General features: G+C 46.4%; 1 long non-coding RNA gene across 2 annotated transcripts in view; it reads left to right on the forward strand.

Moving 5' to 3' along the window:
- The first annotated feature begins 454 nt into the window (after nt 1–454).
- The window catches only part of LOC309551784, a 26850-nt gene continuing 6875 nt past the window's right edge, over nt 455–20429 (forward strand). The window contains exon 1 of one of the 2 annotated variants that reach the window (XR_014225109.1): nt 455–531. This is a non-coding gene — a long non-coding RNA (uncharacterized lncRNA). Of the gene's footprint in view, nt 532–6688; nt 6887–20429 lie in introns of those variants that run through there. The other variant, XR_014225110.1, reaches the window with a different exon arrangement.

Genomic DNA, 20429 nt, shown 5'->3' on the forward strand with positions numbered 1-20429 from the left:
TTACTTAGCAGCCCCAATAGCCATTTACTGCATGCAGCCTTAAAGAGACAGTAACAAGTGTACCATTGTAAAGATCGGGCCCCAATGTTAGCGGGCTTAAGTTGTGAGTTTGGTGCCAGGTACTTTACAACTACCTTCCAGTAGTACCCCACTCAGGAAAATTCACATATACATACATCCAGGGAGCACACTCTGGAACACTTTTTATTTCTTTTTTTTTTTTTGATCAATTGTTGCAGAGAGTAGCCGTTAGACTTCTCATTGCCATTTATACCTTTTCACTGTTCATACTGTTCTTTATCAATGCTGCTTATGTTGCTGGTTTAGCGTTATTGTGCTCTGGGTTAATTGCCATATTATAGCCTAGTAATCACATCAATTATAACTTGTGGCCTATTTCCTGGTAGTGTACTTCTACCAAAGTTATACAGGTGTGCGCAGCCTACAAATGATTAACCAGGTGTGTCATAAGGGACAGATCAATTTACAGATTTGTGGCAGAACAGAGAACTGATCACAGCTCCTACGAGGGTAAGTGCTATACATGATGGTACATTTTGACCATAGATCAGCTTTGACACCTACATTCAGGACCCATTCACACTTTAAACTGCATGTTGTTTAAAGCAGAGCTCAAGTCATTTTTGTATTTTATAAAAGTCACCAGCTACAATAAGTGTAGCTGCTGAGTGCTGACTTTTAATAAGACTCATCTGTCCCAGAATCCAGCGATGTGGCCGCCCGTACCCTTGTTTCTCTCCCTCTCCTCTCGCCGGCTCTTGGTACTCGGCTGTGACCGAATGGTTGGCAATTTTCTCAGACCTGTGACGTGTCCCAGAAGATTGCAGGGAGGGAGGGGGAGAGGAGAACTTTCACTCGGATCGTCTAGGTGGTCCCAGCGGAAGTCGGAGCAGGTACTTGTCAAAACTAGTTACCCGCTCCCCCCCCCCAAAAAAAAATGACACTTTAAATGTGTCATAGGAGGGGGGAGGAGTACTTTAAGCGGAACTTCCCCTTTTGGATTAAGCTCTGCTTTAAGTGCGTTTTCCTCTTGTGCTGGATCATGTGTTGTGCTTGTTTAAATGTTCTATTGTAATACATAGTATTTATGTCTTCCTTGTGTTTTATATCTTTCCCTTTAAAAATAGGTTTTTGACATCTCTATTATTTGGACTGTATTCCAAAACACGCAATGGCTTGCTCTGCATTTTGTGCACTTACGAATTGCAGTGGGAACCTTTTAAAAGAGGAAATATCACTATAATTTGTTTAAATCTGTGTGACATCCCCCAGGGCACCTAGTGCATGGGGCACTTGGTCCCGTTCTTACTTGTGGCTTGGTTGCTGAGCTAGCAAAACAACAGCTTGCCTACTCCTTGCATGGCTGCCTGACCACACTGCTAACAAACAGATGCACAAAGAAATGCAGCCTCGTCACTGTGGGTTTAGCAGCAGGTAGTTTAAAATGGACCGGGGAGCCAAGCCGGGGAAAGCTGGCACGTCTAGATGACGTCACTACGGGGCGGCAGCCAGAAATATGGAATGGAAGATAGACGCATGTGGGGACCAGCATGGGACACAAGCTCTTATGTTGCAGTGAGTACGTGTTTGACAAAGCGCATGCACGCGAAACGCGTCATCACAGCAAATGCCACTTTTAAGGGCGTTTGACTTTTTATGCTGCTTCTAAATACCCTTCCATGTTAGCCTATGTGTCCTTGCACACATAGGCATCACAGGTGTTTAGAGGAAGAAAAAAAAACACTACCTGCACCTTCAGAATGGGAGCATTTAGGCAAAAAGAGCCCGATGCGCATAATTGTGCCTAAGCTCTAGGTTAGTTTAGTGTTTGAGCATTAGTTTCAATGACCACAATAGATTAATAGTATGGCCAATGAAATTAATGAATGCTTGATGTGCCAAAACACGTCTAAACACATTTACAGGCTGCAATTTTAGGCGGATTTTAAATGCTGCTTTTCTCCTAGCAGGAGAAAAGGCATTCGGAAGAGCTAAGCAAACACCCAGTGTGCATGAGGCCTTAGAACTGGTACACTGAAATATAATTAATGTTTATTTGGATTTATTACTGCTTTAATACTACTTTAACCACTTGTGGACTGCTGGCCCTGTGTACTAGAGATTGGCCGCCCGAACAGGCAAAGCAACACACCCGTACATTGCTGCCTGCTTCTGGGTTTACGGTGCGAGCCTGTCAGCAAGCCAATCATTCAAGGCCGGGAGCTGCTGATCAGCTGTGTACAATCCCAGCCCTAAGCTCTGTGTTGGTTGTCAGCATAGTGCTGCCCTTCAGCAGATGAGCAGGGGTGCCATTAATTCCTAATAGCACCCCCCCCTTCTCCACGCATCTGCAAATGCTTGAGTTTTCCCACACACCATGCAGTTCTGTGCTTTATAAAATGGGTCTTTTTTCCCTGTGTTTCTCACAGGTAGGGCTGCCCCTTGAAATGATGCCCTACACATGATGCCTGAGAGTGAAATTAACCCACGGGTGCACTTGCATATGCAATAGCGTGAACCAAGGCTTAAAGTAATTTAAAAATGTGTGTAGCACTGTCCCCGTAGGGCTTGCTGTATGGTGACTTGTTGGGCCTCCTCTGATTACCAGCACACAGTCACTTAGGGTACAATTCACACATTCGTCCCTATTCACAATGGCTCGTTGCTCAATAAACAGTCCAGGGGTGTTGGTGTTTAGTGCTTATTTCGGAACTTGGATGTGAGAAAGCACACTCAGTATGAGTGGTCAGGATGAGGTATGCTGACAGTCTTTCCCTCAGGACATAGAATACTGATGGCCCAAGGCTTAGCCTTCTCCATCTGGGCAGTTGACCTCTACCTGATCAATGTAGATGGACCGCCCCAGGTTCCAATTTGCCTTAATGGACAGGAAGGTGTCCCAAAACTGAGACTTGGATTGGTTCCGGTGTGGCTTGGGGACATATAAAAAGTCCCAGACGGCTTCTTCACATCAAGCCCCTCTCCTACTCTCGATTTCTTCCATTATCTCCCAGGGAGCATATGGATAATCGTATCCATACTCCATGGCCACCGTCCTTTGGACAAGGCGTTGGAAACGTGAGAACCTGGGAAGTTTTTTCCTGTCTCCTCTGCCAGGTGGGGTATACAGGGTCTCCACTCAGACTGGAGTAGGCTTTGTTCTCTGCCCGAGCCCAGGCATAGGTGCAAGGCAGGGACAGGTCTGGGACCCTAGTGGCTTTGGCTTCACAGAACCCCGAGTTCCTGGTGCATTGCATGCGAACGACTGCTGCCTCTGTCTCTTCACTGAGCGAACTGGAACACGTAGGAATTCTTCTCTCTTTAGTTCCCCAGTCCCACTCAGTCTTTGCTCCTCAGCTACACCTGACAGAGGAAGTGACGTTTCAGCTCACTTCCTCCACTTGGATTGGTGGCTCGCAGATGGGGACTCCTCCCACGGCCCAAGACTAGCTGACTCTCCGGAGGTGGCTCCTCCTGCAAGGCAGATCTCTTGAGCACATTCTTTCCGGCGCAATGCAGTAACCCCTTTGCTGCTGCCATAACACTGCCCAGCCTGCACAAATGGTACTGTAATGCAGATTGTGTTCCCTGCCACAGATACACATACATCTGCCTCTTCTGTCTGTACTTGAGCTTCAGGTTGCACTTTTCCACTCATAAGCCAACTGAACTCCCTCACTGCTGTTAGAAATTGTCCTGCTGTTACGGACTGCACGGCATACATTTTCTTCCACAGCACATGTGCCAACACAACCCCTGACGCGCCAATCCCCGCGTCCCGGGTCACTGCTTTCTTGACCATAACTTGAAAGCACACTTGCACTGATTACTGTAAAGCGGACACAATTTTCTCCTACAATACAGCACACCCTTTCTCCATCGACACTCCCGCACTTTACTTGAGAAGACATATTGATTCCTAGGTAAATGTCTGGTCATTGCCGATAGCAATCACTGCTGTAAACATGACTTAGAATCCCACTTGCACTGATCACTGTAGAGCAGAAATTACTTTCTCCACTGACAATCCTGTACCCTGCTTGAGAAGACATAACGTTACTTGGGCAAATACTAAGCAGTAGCAACTACATTTAGGGACACCCCTAAATGTAGCACTCTTCCCACAGGGCTTACTGTAAGATAACTTGTTGAGCCTCCTCTGATTACCAGCACACAGTCACTAAGGGTACAGTTCACACATTCGTCTTTACTACCAATGGCTCGTTGTTCAATAAACAGTCCAGGGGTGTTGGTTTTTAGTGTTTATTTTGGAGAAGGGAATAGTGGGATACTACAACTGGAGTTCCAACTGGAACTATGTAAATTGGATAAGGACAACTCTCACTTGGCCTCACCAGGTTGCTTGTGGAAGCAGCTGAACTGCTTGAACCATACTGCCACATGTATGGAAGGGGTTAAAGCTCAGTTCCTCTCTAGCTCTCTTTAGGTTCTCAGGTCGACTACATGAGGCCCATGGCACCTCCACAGAGGAGGTGGCAGCCGTCCCCTCCCTCCAGGACTCCACTATCCAGCCGATGGTACATCTCAGGAGGAGAGGACAGACATGACAGTACATTTTTAGGAAGTGAGGCCAGACATAAGAGTACATCTCGGGAAGTGAGGACAGCCATAACTGTACATCTCAGGAGGTGAGGGCAGCCATGAGAGTAAATCTCAGGAGAAGAGGACAGACATGACGATACATCTCAGTGCGTTCCAGAGTATCATCAACGATGGACGCCGGTTCTTTTGCTTGTTTTCTCCCCCGTGAGGGAAACATCGTATATGCTAGATTTTTATATGGAAATTGTGAGTACCTTTCCCTACTTTGTATAATAAACCTTGCAAAACGGGATTACACTATTTGTCCCCCTTTGTTTATTTTCACACACTGCAATACCGGAGCATAACCTTAGGATAGCTGATACCGGAGTACAGCACGGTCCCCTCCCTCTCCCTCTATCACAGAGCTACAAGGAAGCAGAGGACCCCTAGGAGATCTTATCCCTATGCTGAGGTATACAGCTAGAAAATACCTTAACTCTGGTGAGTGCAAATCCATTACACCCATTATTTTGAGCACTTTTTCTAGTGCACGAAGAAATCTGAACACTGCCACTAGAAGATTGAGCACCTTTATACACGGACTTTCCTATTTTGTTGCTAAAAACATTTTTAAATATCAAATAGTCCTGTCTATGTGCAGGTTTTATTTCTTGCACCTAGCTCCTCCCCCATCTGCTTTTGATTATTTGGCATATTGGTATCAAATATACACCAATCACTTGTTCACATCTAGTGAAACACTGCACATCCAATTCTTCACCTCTTTCTTTACACTTCCATGTATAGCAAGCACTATATACATATATACTGGATATAACTAATCACCATTGTCACCTGGTTTAACATATGTATACAATATGTGTTTATAAATATTGATACAAGTATCCTTCACCTCTTTGCATAATATCACATATTTATTGCACCTTATATCACCCAGCACTTTATATATTTATATTTTGTATTGTGATTGATATTGGTGGTTTTTATTTATTGATTATTGCTTAATAATAATGGTTTTATAATATTTATATTTTTCTTATATAAATTTATATATACTTTTACACATATTTATATATTTATGATTCTGGGTCTATCAGGAACATACGTTTCATTGAATAGATATTAAAGCGAAGTTCCGGGCACAGAAACCATTTTTCAACAAACATACCCCCGGGACAGTCAGGGCTAGTACATTCCACAATGGCTAGCCTCTGATCTGTCCCAGTTCGCACTTACCTTTTAGAAGAAATACTCACTTTTAAAACTTCTTCTCCAGCGTTGCCATCTCTGTTGTGGGCAGCGCGATCCTCTTCGGCGTCCTCTTCCGTGTCTTCTTGTCCCAGAATGCGCCTGCATTGGCCCCTCTCGTCACTTCCGGTGCGGCATGCCCAGAAGCTGTTTAGCAGGGAATGCGGCGTCGCCCCGGAAGTGACGAGCGGGGCCGGTGCCGTCGCATTGATTCCTGGGAGCGATGACGTTCAGCTCCCAGGAATCATCGCAAGACAGGAAGTGACGTCGGAGCCGCAGCACCGAGGGAAGAAGTAGAGAATAGGTGAGTATATTCAATCTCCAATTACAAGGTGAGTGAAAAAAAAAAATGCCTAACTATCCAATTCCTTTTCAGGTGAGGGAGACCAAGCGGATGGGCACAAAAAAAAAAGTTTGTTTTTGTGCCCGGAACTCCGCTTTAATACCACTCTATATCCCTATTGGGCAGCGCCAATTCCCTACCCCTTCTATACAATAAATAAATAAAGAAATGAACGTATTTTTAAAAAGTTCCAATTATTAAAGAGGTAGGGAGGAGAAGTGTTGCTCATAATTGAAGGTCCACTTTAAGGCAGTAGGGTTTATATCTACTCCCTAGTTTGAGATAATGGCTACACCATGGCAGAACTATTAAAATCCAAGTGTATAGAGTTCCTGTCTGTGTTCACAAATGCTTTACACAGATCAGTCACTGCTGCAGCCTTTTATCTTGTGACCTTCTTGCAAAATTGCAGGCTGATCACTAAGGAGAGGAGGCTGAGGAAATGCATTTTCCCAAAATCTTGCTCTGCTGATATCTGTATGTGAAATCCCCTTCTCCTCCCTCCTGGCAGCAGCTGTGGAGAGCCTGTGAGGAGGAGACTGGATAACAAAACAGCCGCATGGAACACTGGGATGTGTTCTCTGGAATGCAGCAAAAAAGTTTCAACATCCACAAATCCTGGTAAACAGGGAAGGAGAGCAGAGAGAGCCAGAGGGACTGCCAAACACCCAAGCATCCAGAGCAAGATCCACTGCTCTGCCCGGACAGGTGAGTCACTGGTGTGTGTGATCCTTACTGCTGATAGCCTATCAGGATGGGGATCAATGTTTTCTAGATGCCTTAACATGCAGAGACGGTAGTTAAAGTGGTTGTAAACCTCTGAAATATGAACAAAGCGTATTCCTCTATAGTGTGTACTTGTCTCAATCCAGAACACACAGGGGTGGATTTGCTAAAGCCAAATAGGCTGTGCACTCTGCAAGAGCAGTTGCTTCAGAGCTTAATAAATGAGGTAAAGGACTTTGCAAAGAATACCAAAACACATGCAAGGAAAATAAAAAATCTGCATTTTTGCTTGCACTGATTGGATGATGGAAGTCAGCAGAGCTTCTGCTCATTTACTAAACTCTGGAGCAACTGCTCTTGCAGAGTGCAGCTGCATTTTGCAATTAGTATAGGGGGAGTACTGCGCTTCAAGGGTGAAAGATGCGAATTGGTATATCATATAAATATAAATATAAGTTTCTAGTTTAAAGTCAACAAGTTCTAATGTTTAGTTCATGAATAAATAAATAAGTAGATAAATATTGTACTTATTCAAGAGGGGGATAATGTTATTGTGCAATATTCAATTCATCAATCTTAGTGTTAAAACTTAAAATATCTAAAGCAATAATCAGTAATTAAAATAATCAGAAAAATATATTGTATGTGCAAAGTGAATATGTGCAAATCAATTAATAAATATAAAGTGCTCCTATTGTAACTCAGATTTGTGGATTTGTGCAATTATCCAATTCTTTATGAAGTACAAGTACTTATATTAGTGCAAATAAATCAATCGGTGTACTCTTCACAAATATATAATATTCCAAAAGCATTCCATAAACGAAAACGTGTTATAGTGTCCAATTTATAAGTGATAATTTCCCAGTATTGCTTTGTATTCAATCGCTTTCACACATCTCCTCCACATCAGGAAATCGTGAGTAAAGGTGTTCTTCAGTGCTGGCTTTTCTAGGTGCACTAACCGCTCACCTTAATTTTGCCAATAATACGCCTGTAGTATTATTGCCAGGGTCAGTGTAACTCCTCCACTCCTGTCCCAGCGTGGCACCACTCTAGATTCTCTGGGGGACTGTGGGTTCTCCTTAAACGAGGGTATTCATTCCTCTGCCTCGTATGTAATTTCAGTGAAATAATGGGGCCATCATAGTGTAGTGTGCTTTAAAATTTATTTTTCAAACAAATGTAGCCACTTACATTTAAAATCACTCAGATCTGTATGCTCGTGGAGCCGTGGGACCTATTCCTGCGTCCCGTAATGTCACTTCCGGTATTTCGCCTCGGTGTACGCCATACGCATTACGTCACGATACCACGTGACTTCCTCAGGAGAATCTGCACAGTCTATTGGTCTTTTGTAAATCAACCCCTAAGGGTTCATTTCTGTCTGCTGCCTTTCTCTTCTGGTATCTGCAATAAGTTCTGACAGGTTTTCCCGATACCAAAAAAGGTAAAAAGGTGACAGGGGTGGGGAGCAGCAGCAAAAGACCTGTCATAGACAGCATCAGCTCTGTTCCTGTGTGAATGGGGAACCAACTTTTACTGAGCTCTACAGGGTGTCAGCTCCTCCCCCCCCCCCCACGTTCCGAAAGCTCAGACAAGCAGTATAAATTATTGACTTCAAACAGATTTAGAGAAGAGAGGGATGTAGCTAAACAGGTACAACTTATGCAGGAGGGTTTGTTTCATCTCTGTGTATCACCTGTGGTTAGTCACTTCACTGGGTATATGTAAGGGTTTACAACCACTTTAAGTGCACCACCGTACAGATGAGTCCCAACATTAGCCAGCTTAAATTAGTTAGGCGCCAGGTATTATACAAACTCCTTCCAGGGTTGACCTGCTCAGGAAAATTAATGCATATCCACATCCAGAGGTATAATCACAGAGTGCACTCTGGGACACTTTTTTCAATTAAAGGAGTTTTAAAGGCAGAAGGTTTTTATCTTAATGCATAAACCTTCTGTGTGCAGAAGCAGCTCCCCTCAGCCCCCCAATGCTTACCGGAAACCCCTCTCGATCCAGTGATGTCCACATCTGTCATAGCCGTCCGGAACTCCCCTCCTCATTGGCTAAGACACAGCAGCGGGCCATTGGCTCCCGCTGCTGTCAATCAAAGTCAGTTAGCCAATGAGGAGAGAGAAGGGCGGGGCCGAACCACAGCTCCGTGTCAGAATAGATACACGGAGCTGTGACTAGGCTCGGGTGCCCCCATAGCAAGCTGCTTGCTTTGGGGGCACTTAAAGGGAGGGGCCAGGAGAGCCGAAGAAGGACCTGAGAAGAGGAGGGTCCAGGCTGCTCTGTGCAAAACCATTACACAGAGGAGGTAAGTATGACATGTTTGTTTTTTTATTAAAAAAAAAAAACAAGACTTTACAATCACTTTAAGTGCCGGTTCACACTACCGCGACGCTACTTCCAGGGGCGACCTCCGAGATCGCGGTGCGAGCAGCGCGCCGCGACCTCGGAGCGGCCGCCACGGACTTCATAACATTGAAGTCTATGGCGGTCGCCTCCTGGTCGCCCCAAAGAAGCTCCGGACCCTTTTTCTAGGTCGGAGCGACTTGTGTCGCTCCTATTAGAACGGGTCCGCAGCTTCCCTATGGGAGGCGACCTGCGGCGACCTGTGAGGCGACCAGGTCGCCTCACAGGTCGCCCTAGTGTGAACCGAGGCTAAGTGGTGTACTTGGTCAGAAACTTTGTTTGGTAGGTGGTACGTGTCAAATAACATCCACATAAATGGCAGGACCCAAGGTTTCCCAACAGAACATACCAACTTCAGGGACAACATGTTTACTTACTGCTTAATATATCCCTCAGACTTTTAGATACCATTGTAACAAGACTAATATTTAATGAGGGCTAATTGACATTGTTAGTCTCTGGCAGGAGGTACACGCTGGATTAGAGATGCTTACCTCAGGCACATCCAGGCAACAAATGATGCTAAGGAGGAAGTTATATAAACTATTTAAAGTCAGTGCTATGTAAGGGACAGCAGACTGAAACACCTACGCCTGATAATCGTTTTTACAGAGAGAGGGTGCAGTGGCTACAGTGCTGTGCTGTAGCTCCCTTATAGGAATACACATAAACTGGGTTTTAGCCAGCGGTCGGTCTGCAGCACAAAGATAAATATAATTATCTTTTTAATGCACAAGGGGCAGTGAATGAGGACGGGATGATACATTATATGATCTTGGCCCCTTTGGGGATCCATCTAAGATTTTTACAATGTGATAATACTTCTTTATGGGAAAATTCAAGCTAGTTTTATATTGTTTTTGAATCCACATTTGCTAAATCTGCAAATCTATAATGTGTAAGTTAATAAGAAAACAATACTGTATGGAGATATAAAATCAATGATGCACCAGTGACTAGACATGTGCGTTTTGTTTAGTTATGAATTGATTTTCATTTTCAAAGTTTTGGATGTATACGAATCTCTAAATGGACATAGTAACATCATAGGATAAAGGAATATCAATGAATCTGTAAAAAGTTATAACAAAATTAACAAATGCATTTGTTTTATTCGGATGATGTCACATGATGTGATAGTAGTTTGGGTTTATAGGGAAATTAATTCAATTTTCAAATTAGTTTGATAATTCGGATTTGGATAACGAATGGATCTGAATTTCGTTCTTTAATTTCGGATGCACATGACGCCAGTTGATATTGTCCAGTCAGCTCATGCCATTTCTCTTGGTGGATTGAACTAGCAGGGATGTATATAAGGGAACCCCCCAGGCAGGGTGTTGTCACACAGACAGAGTGTCCTCAGTCCGAGTCTTTGTCTGTAGGGTTTTGTAAAAGTAAATTTGTGATTTAAATCGGATTTGCAATTGTCACAGTCAGTTTAGTTCCACAGTCTAATGCAATTCTTAGGTTTGAAAAATCTGGGGCAACCGATTTTTACATTATGTATTCCATTGCTGTCAAGAGTCTGTAATAGTGAGCCCTTGTAGCTCACCAACTCGGGGTTCCCCAAGGCACAGAGTTTAAGCCCCAGCCTGCTTCTTCACCAGGGCCCCAGATGGTGAGGATGGCCTTGCAGCAAGATGGAACCAAGTCGCAGCCTCCAGGTATGCCCAGCTGGGAATGTGGACTCCACTTAGTAAGTGCAGAGTACAATAGGAGACTGAAGGAAAAAAAAACAGGAAACAAGCCGAGGCTGGGATTTGTACATGGGTATTCAGATACAGGCTATACAGGTAGTAATACCCAGGCGCTCAGAGAACTGGGAAGTTGCTCAGGCAAGGAGCACTGCATTGAGCACATGTGTATATATAGGAAGGTTACCCAGGAAGTAACAGAAGGGAAAAGGATATAAACCCACAGTGAAGCAGGTGACGCCCATAGGTGAACAGAGAAGCCAAACACCGCATGTGAAATGGAGTCACAGATCTAGCAGAACCCTACAGCAAGGAGGTAAGAATTTCACAAACAATCTGCAGTCTAGACCGTGACAATTGCGTACGAAAATGTTGAATCCTTACGAATAGTTTCAATACATGAATAACGAATCCACCTGAAATATTGAAGCCGAAAACGAATATATAGCAAACTTCGGAAAAAGCCTAGCGAATATACAAAACGAATTCTGAAAACTAATCAGTTCAACATAACAAATATGATGAAACTAAATTCTTCAATGCATCTGAAACTAAACAAACATTTCCGGCGTGCACATGTCTACCCGTGACCCATCTGTGTTTATATCAGCAGCCTTTAGTCCATCCATGTCTGCTACTGAACAGTATAGTGTAGCGTTACCACTGCAGGAGCTGCTAGTAGAATTGGGTCTTCTGCTCTTCCTTTAGCTCTAGTCAGAGCTCCACTCCTACTGACACCACCAGAATATCTTGACTGGGGAGACTCCCAGTAGTAACACAAGAAAGATACACACCAACTGTGGTAAGCCAAAAGACCAAATTGTATTAATGGAAGGAAAATGTCAAACCAAGATAACAATTCAAGGATCAAGCAGTAAATATAGTAAATCAACATAGTGATAATACAATAGTGAAAGAAACCCTTTAATGCGTGGCCTCCTATGTCCTGCAAGGACCAGGAGCATAAACAATAGCCCTCAGGCTGGAAGATTTCTCCCAAAGTGGGAAATGTAGGGAAGAACAAGAATCAACTGGCTAGCTCACTTGTGAGCTCTCAGTCAGGAGAGGTTTAGGTCTGAGAATCTGGTTAGACTTCCTGCAAACCAGTATTTCTAATAGGGTAACTCTAGGTATGACACAGTCTGGGAAATGGATTCTTCTGCCAGCTTAGTTGGGGCCCTTTCTGTTGGGGTGCCATGGGAGGTGCAGTCACTTTAAGAAGTGAGATTAATAGGATAGTTCTTTCTAAAGTCAGGAAGGTAGGTGCAGTACACTCTAAGAGATGAGGTTGTGAACACAGATCACTTTAACAATTTCTGGACTGCCCCACATAGATATACTGTGGCAGGGCAGACCTGCGTGAAATCCTGTACCTGTACGTGATTTCGTGCACAGGGTCTGGGGCACGCATGCTTGCCGCCAGCGACTCGCTCCCCCTGTGATTGGACACAGCGGGAGCCAATCAGTGGGTCCAGTGGACGCAATGTCCGCCGGGACCGCTGAGCGTTCACAGGAGATGCAAAACAACGGTCTGTCTTTGTAAACAAGAAAGACAAGCCATTCTGTCATAGAAGAAGATGGAGATCTTGTGTTCCTGCTAAGCAGGAACATGGATCTCTTTCCTCCTCCAGTTAAGCCATCCCCCACACAGGTAGATAGCACTCCCTAGGAGCACACTTAACCCTTTGATTACCCCTGATAGTAACCCCTTCCCTGCCAGTGTCATTAATACAGCGAGAGTGCATTTTTTTTGCAGTGATCACTGTATTAGTGTCACTGGTCCCCAAAAAAGTGTCAAAAGTGTCAGTTGGGTGTCCAATTTGTCCGCCTCAATGTCGCAGTCCCACTAACAATCGCTGGTCGAGGCGTGGCTAGCGGGACATGTGAGCGGACGTGCTTTTGGCGGCTCTGAGCTCCCCTCGCTGTAATCCTGCTCCATCCTTGGAATCCTACGCTCCTTTTTCGTTTTTTCTTGCTGCGGGAGTTCGGTGCAGTGTTCTGGGTGCCTCCGGTTGCCATTTCGGTGGATGGGCAAGAGGAAAAAGCAGCCTCCGGCCAGGATGAGCGTTACCACCCGGTCCTGCCAAGATGGCCGCCGCTCCACCATGCCTCTGCCTTCCCCGGCCTCCACTCCGGATCTGTTTGGGGAGGCATCCGGAGCCTCTCCACCGCATTCACCGGGTGCCTCGGCTCCTCCGGAGCTTCTCTCCCAGACGTCCCCCAGCGCGGATGGGATGGATGACGATCCGGTGCAGGAACCCACCCTGAAGGACGTTCTGCAGGCCCTCAAGGTAAATCATTCCGATCTTATGGGGAAGGTGGCAGAGCTCAAGCTGGACATTACTATCATGCGCCAGGACATGAGCAAAGTCCGGGACCGGGTTACTGAAACGGAACGTCGCATTAGTGACTTGGAGGACACTGTACACCCCCTGGTCCCTGATTTGAGACAGTGCGGGAAGAGGCTTAAAAGTGTGGAGGACAAGATGGACGATTTGGAAAACCGTTTACGCCGTAATAACGTACGGCTGGTGGGGCTGCCAGAGCGGGTTGAGGGGTCTGACCCTGTGTCCTTCCTGGAAAGCTGGTTCCAGGAGGAATTTGGCCAAAATTCCCTGTCCGCATGCTTTGTGATTGAGCGGGCTCACAGGGTACCAGGTAGGCCTCTCCCTGTGGGCAGCCCCCCCCGCACAGTGATAATTCGCTTCCTGAACTACAGGGACAGGGACTCTATCCTTCATTCTGCCAGGATTAAAGGGAACCTGAAGATTAACAATGCGGTGGTCTCTCTTTACCCAGATTACTCTCCTGTGGTCCGCACTCTGCGGGCTAAGTATCAACAAGCCAAGCAGATGCTCCGGGAAAGGGCTATGCAATACTCCATGATGTTTCCTGCTACCCTTCGAGTCACCTATCAAGATAAAGCACATTTTTTCCAGTCTCCTGCTGCTGTTGTTTCCTGGTTGGAGTCCCTGCCTCGCCAAGACCGGGGGTCTGGACACCGAGCCCCTGATACCTGATCTGTCTTCTCGGATGCTGTTTTGGTTCAGTTTGGTGATGGCCGTCTCCCGCCCAGGACCACTTGGACTCTTTTTCTGGGAGTGTTAGGATGCCTTACAGCCCTTCTGGTGAGGGGAGCTCCCCCTCCTAGAGCTAGGGGCTGCCTTGTTTTTTGATTCCCCCTTGTTCTACATTTTTTTTTTCCCCTTGACTTGTTGAACACTACAGTTGTGTACTTTCCTTTGGTTACATGCTGGGGACATTGCCCAGGTTGGTCTTAGCCGACTGACCCTGGCTGGCCACGTTCTCTCGCTTCCAGTACAAGTTTTTGGGATAAAGCCCGCGCCTAGTTTGTTTTTTTTTGTTCTTTTTCTTTTGGGCGTCCGGGCAGGGGATTCTGAGGGGTTATTTTGTTTTTTCCCCCCTCCCCCCTCCTTTTTTCTCCCTGATTGTTTGTGTGCTGGGGGGCTGGGGCTGTTCTTTTTGTGAGCCCTGTCCCCCCTCTTGTCTTATGTCTTTTCTGTTTGGTTGGGTGTGTGTTTGTGTGTATGAGGTGTATGTGTGTGACTGTTTTTCTGTGGCCTTCCTCTGCCTCCGGGATCACGCTGCAGTACCTGGGGATTTGGTTTGTTGGGTTTTACAGCCCTTCATTGCTTATTTGATGATTTATCTATGTCACGGGTCACGTGTGTCTCCTGGAACGTGAGGGGTCTGAACTCAAAATTTAAGAGGGCCATGTTGTTTGATTTCCTGAAGAGCCATAAGCCGCATGTCCTGTGTTTGCAGGAGACGCACCTGACTGGCTCTCGCACCCGTGCGCTACACAAATATTGGGTCTCTAGTTCCTACCACTCCACTTACTCTAATTACGCTAGGGGGGTCTCCATACTGATCCGTAAGGGGTTGCCCTTTGTGTGTTCCAGGGTGCTCACGGACCCGTTTGGCCGCTACATATTTTTACATTGCCAAATACATGCGGTACAGCTCCTCCTGGTGGTGGTGTACGTGTCTCCTCCTGTTACGGCTGCCTTCTTCTCGGACCTGAGTGTGGGGTTGGCTGAATTTCCCTGTGTTCCTACTCTCCTGTTGGGGGACTTTAATTCGGTCCTGGACCCTATCCTGGACCGCTTGCGGCCCCTCCAACATGAGTCTAGGCTGTTCAGTCAGTGGTGTGCCTCGTGTAACTATGTTGATGTCTGGCGCCTGCGCCACCCGGTGGCGAGGGTTTATTCTTGCCAATCTAGAACGTACAATGCTCTTTCCAGGCTTGACTATGCCCTGACTTCCTCTGACATGACACCTTTGGTTCACTCTGTGGACTACGTTGCTCAGACGCTTTCGGACCATTCTATACTTACGGTTGAATTGATGTTGGGCCACAGGGTCGCTTTTCGGACGTGGAGGCTCAGCCCTTTATGGGTCTCTGCGCCTGAACTGCGGGACTTGGTCCTCCAGGATATGAATTCCTACTGGGAATTTAATGCTCACTCCTCTACCGCGGGGTCCCGCTGGGATGCCTTTAAGGCCTCTACTCGGGGCGCCTACATCTCCCGCATCGCGGCCCATCGCTGTTCCAGCCGGGCTGCTTTGCGTGAGCTGGAAGACTCCCTGGCTACTGCGCGTGCTCGTTACGCTGCCGACCCTACTCCGGTGCTCCGGGATGCCCTGGTTGGGGCTCATACGGCCCTTAAACTACACTTGATTGACATGACTCGTAAACAGCAACTGTATCTTGCTGCTAGACTGCATGAACATAGTGGGAAGAATGGTAAACTTCTGGCCTTTCTCTCCCGGGCGGATTACGTGGACCGATCGATTGCCCAGATTAGAACGACTGATGGTTCGGTAGTGGCGGACCCACTGCGAATTAATGAGACATTCCGCTCCTTTTACTCTGATTTATATTCGGAGCGGGGGGCGGTTGACGAGACCGAGCTTGTGGGGTTTTTGGACTCGTTGGTCTTTCCGGTGTTGTCCGATGCCCACAGGCTGATGTTGGACGCTCCTTTGACAACTAAGGAGATCGAAACGGCTATTGGCTCCCTGCCATCTAATAAGACACCAGGACTCGATGGCTTGCCCGCGGAATGGTACCAGGAGTACCCCGGGGATCTTGCCAGTAGATTGCGGGACCTTTATAAGGTGGCCCTGGATGAGGGTGAACTCCCGGCATCTATGCGGGAGGCACTCATCGTGGTACTGCCCAAACCGGACAAGGACGGCTTACTGTGTGACTCATATCGACCCATTTCGCTGCTTAACAGTGATGTGAAGATTCTTGCAAAACTTTTGGCTACCCGCCTCGCTAAAGCTATAACTACCCTTATCCATCCCGATCAGAATGGGTTCATGCCTGGGAAGAGCACGTATGATAATATTCGCAGGCTCCATATACACCAATACACTGCAACTAAGGAGGCGAGGAGTGGCCTGGTGTTGTCTCTCGATATTCGGAAGGCCTTTGATACTGTGAGATGGGACTTCCTTTGGCAGGTTATGTCGAAGATGGGGTTTGGCCTCCAGTTTATCAGATGGGTGCGTCTGCTCTACTCACGGCCGCTAGCCAGAATTTGTACGAATAAGGATGTGTCTGCGACCTTTTCCCTCCACCGTGGTACTAGGCAGGGCTGCCCTCTGTCGCCGCTACTGTTTGCCCTTGCCATTGAGCCGTTGGCTCTGGCGGTGCGACAGACGGTGACGGTGGGTGGTATCCTTTGTGGTGGCCTGGAGGAGAAAATTTCGCTGTACGCGGATGATGCCCTCATATATCTGGATGGCACCGAGTCCTCCTTTGAAGCCTTGCTGGGAGTGGTGGAGGAGTTCGGCGGGGTGTCCGGCCTTAGAGTGGGATGGGATAAATCGGTGGCTTTTCCGCTTGGCCCACCCGCGGATTATAGTTTTTTACAGCGTTTTGGCGTCTCCCTCTCTACAGCGTCTAAATACTTAGGGATACGGGTACACACGGATCTCCAGGTCTATAGCTCTTTGAATGTACAGCCTATTATCGCCCACATGGAGGTTCGGTTGCGTACCTGGTCTTCACTGCCACTGAATCTCATTGGCAGGATTAACATTTTTAAGATGATTTACTTACCTAAATTCCTTTATGTTTTTCGGGCTTCCCCAGTTTTTCTACCTAGGCGGTTGTTCAACAAAATTGACTCTGCCCTTACCTCCTTTTTTTGGCAGGGCTCCCGCCCTCGCATAGCCAGGTCCTCTCTCCAGGCCTCCAAATTCCAGGGGGGCCTGGCGTGTCCAGACCTCTATAAGTACTTCATTGCGTCCCAGCTTACGTACTTGTATGATGGCCTCGGCGATTCTCCGGGTAACTCCTCCACCATTCTCGTATTGGCCATGCATGGCTCGCAGGCACAGGCTACGGATGCCCTGCACAGATCTGTCCCTAGACGCTGCTCCCGTAACTCTCCTATGGAGGTAGGGTGGTTGGCCTGGCATGCTGGTAATAAGTTGTTAGTGGGGACGCCTGCTGTGTCTCCCAATGCCCCATTATGGGATAATCGCAACTTCCCCGAGCTCTATGGTCATCCGGATTCGGGCTGGTGGTCTGGACTTGGGGTGACCCATGTCTCTCACGTCTTTTGGTCATCTCATTTTGTTTCCTTTGATGACCTGAAGGCCCACCATGGTGTGAGCAACCGTTTTTTCTTTAAATACCTGTTATTACGCCACGCCGCCCGTGCACAGTTTGCGGGACTGACCCTGGAGCTCGGGGAATCCCCGATGGAGCTGTTATTGTCTATTGAAGGGATTAATAAAATGGTCACTACGTTTTATATGAGGCTGCAGGCGGCGGGTGCTGACCCGTTTAAAACGGCCATGGGCCGGTGGGTCGCGCTCTTGCCCGACCTGACAGAGGAGACATGGGAGGAGGCCACGGAGGTTTGTTTTCAGGATCTTATTAGTTCGAATAATAGGTTAATACAGTTTAAATTTATCCATCATCTGCATTATACACCCCAGAAGTTGGTCCGTATGGGGGTAGCCCCGGGAGCCGCTTGCCCTAGGTGCGGCTGTCCTGCTGCGGACTTGCTCCACATGTTCTGGTCCTGTCCCCATGTTAAAGGTTACTGGACATCTATTTTTGCCTTTTTTACTAATAAACTGCACCTGTCGGTCCCTCTTACTCCTGAGGTAGGCCTGCTGGGTGTGTTGAATGACATTGTACATCGTGTACGCCCTAGGATCTTGCTCCGCATCTTACTGTTCTATGCCAGGAAACTTATTTTGTTACATTGGAGGAGGGCTGAACCGCCTACCATACAGGAGTTCTATACTTTGGTGCGCAGTGATGTTCCGCTTTATAAGCTAATTTATAAGAGTAGAGGGTGTCCTAAAAAGTTCACTAATGTCTGGCAGCCCTGGCTTGATGTGGAAGACTCGTATTGGGCAGATGCCCCTTTGCCCTCCAGCTTATCTCTCGACTGAGTCTGAGTAGCCCCGGATGTTATGCGGTTTATATTTGTTTTATTACATGAGTTGTTTGTTCTATACCCCCCCCCCTTATCTTGGGGGGTGGGTACCTGGAGGTAGGGGATGGTGTGTGATTGTGGATGTGTGGGTGTGTATGGTATGGTTAGTCTTGTTGGTATGTTCCTTTCTCCTCCCCCCCCCCCCCATCTCTGTGACAACCGGTTGGGAGTGTAGCCTCGCAGTTGCTTGGCCCTCCTGGCTCTTTGTGGTACGCATTACATTTTTTCCCCTTCCCCCCCTTGTTTTGGGCCGTTAGGCCCCCCTCTATTCCCCCCCCCTTCCCCCCCCCTTCTGTGGTGTTAGGTAAAGTTGTCTTCTGATACCCTTGTGTAATTTTCATGCTTGCCTTACACTTGTTTTATGGGCAATGTTGCCCTTGTGTCTTCTTTTTGTTACTGTTATGCAAAAATTTAAATAAACACCTTTCAAAAAAAAACAATCGCTGGTCGCCGCCATTACTAGTAAAAAAAAAAAAATAATAAATTCCATAAAATTATTGCATAGTTTGAAGACACTATAACTTTTGTGCAAACCAATCAATATACGCCTATTGGGAGTTGTTTTTACCAAAAATATGTGGCAGAATACATATTGACCAAAACTGATGATTACATTTGATTTTTACATTTTTTATTTGGGAATGTTTTATAGCATAAACTAAAAAATATTGTTTTTTTTTTTCAAAATTGTCAGTCTTTCGTTCACAAAATAACAAACAAACGCAGAGGCAATCAAATACCACCAAAAGAAAGCTCTATTTGTGGGAAAAAGGGACATACATTTTATTTGGGTACAGCATTGCATGTCTGCGCAATTGTCAGTTAAAGTGACACAGTGCTGTATCGCAAAAAATGGCCTGGTCATGAAGGTGGGGGAAAATCTTCCGGGGTTTAAGTGGTTAAGAGGTGAGGAATTGCGGGCTGAGGTCACTTTAAGACACAGAGTTATTACCTAAAGTCATTTTAGGATGCAAAGGCCAGAATGCTTTAAGGTATGAAGCTGTTGGCAAAGTCACTTTAAAAGGGTGGATCTGTATGATATATTTTACGAGGCGAGCTCAGTCTCAGTAACAAAGCACTCTGCTGGGTTGTAGTCGATGCAATCACAGGATCTGCCTAGCAGGGAGCAAAGGGTTAACTCAGTTCCACAACCTGCAGGCAGGGATCACGGTGGCAGGAAGTTATGGCAATCTGAGTCTACAGCAATAAAGGGCACTGGAGTATTATTCACACAAGAAGGGCCTATGCAGAATAATGTCTCTAAGGATTGGAAGAACCTGAATGAACACAGTCTGAAATGTAAGTAAGTCTGATGTATGGGTCAGTAACCCTCTCACCCAATCCTAGGTAGCAACCAGCAAAAGAAGAGCAACTGGCGGTGGGGGGACCCCATTTAACTAGAGATGCGGCTGTCCTAATACCATTAACATTGTATTTCAGGTTAACATTCAGGAAGATCCCAAAATATGCCTATTAGGTATCCTAGATAATCTTCCTGTTGAAGATACCCCTAAACAGGCCAAAGCTGGAGCTCTCTTTCAAGCCTGCAAAATAATCCTCAGGCACTGGAAGCCAGCCGATTCACCTTTATTTATGGAATAGATTACCCAAATGGAGGATACTGAGAGTACATTTCTCAACACAGAGGGTGCCCTAGCAAATTTGACAAATGATGGTCCCTATGGTTGGATACCGTAAGGGCTTTCTCCAGTGGACCTAATTTTGGACAGACTACTACTTTATTATTACTTCTGTTGTATATATTTATGGCAAGTTACCGTACTTAGTAGTGGGATACCATTGTAGATCTATGTTGTGGTGCCTGCGTTGAGGTCTTGAAGGTATGTGCTAATGTATCATTGTTGGAAATTGGAACTGTTACATAGCTTTCTATGTTATATGCCAAACATATAC

Source organism: Pelophylax lessonae (assembly GCF_965119305.1).
Source record: "Pelophylax lessonae genome assembly, chromosome: 3".
NCBI classification, from domain to species: Eukaryota; Metazoa; Chordata; class Amphibia; order Anura; family Ranidae; genus Pelophylax; species Pelophylax lessonae.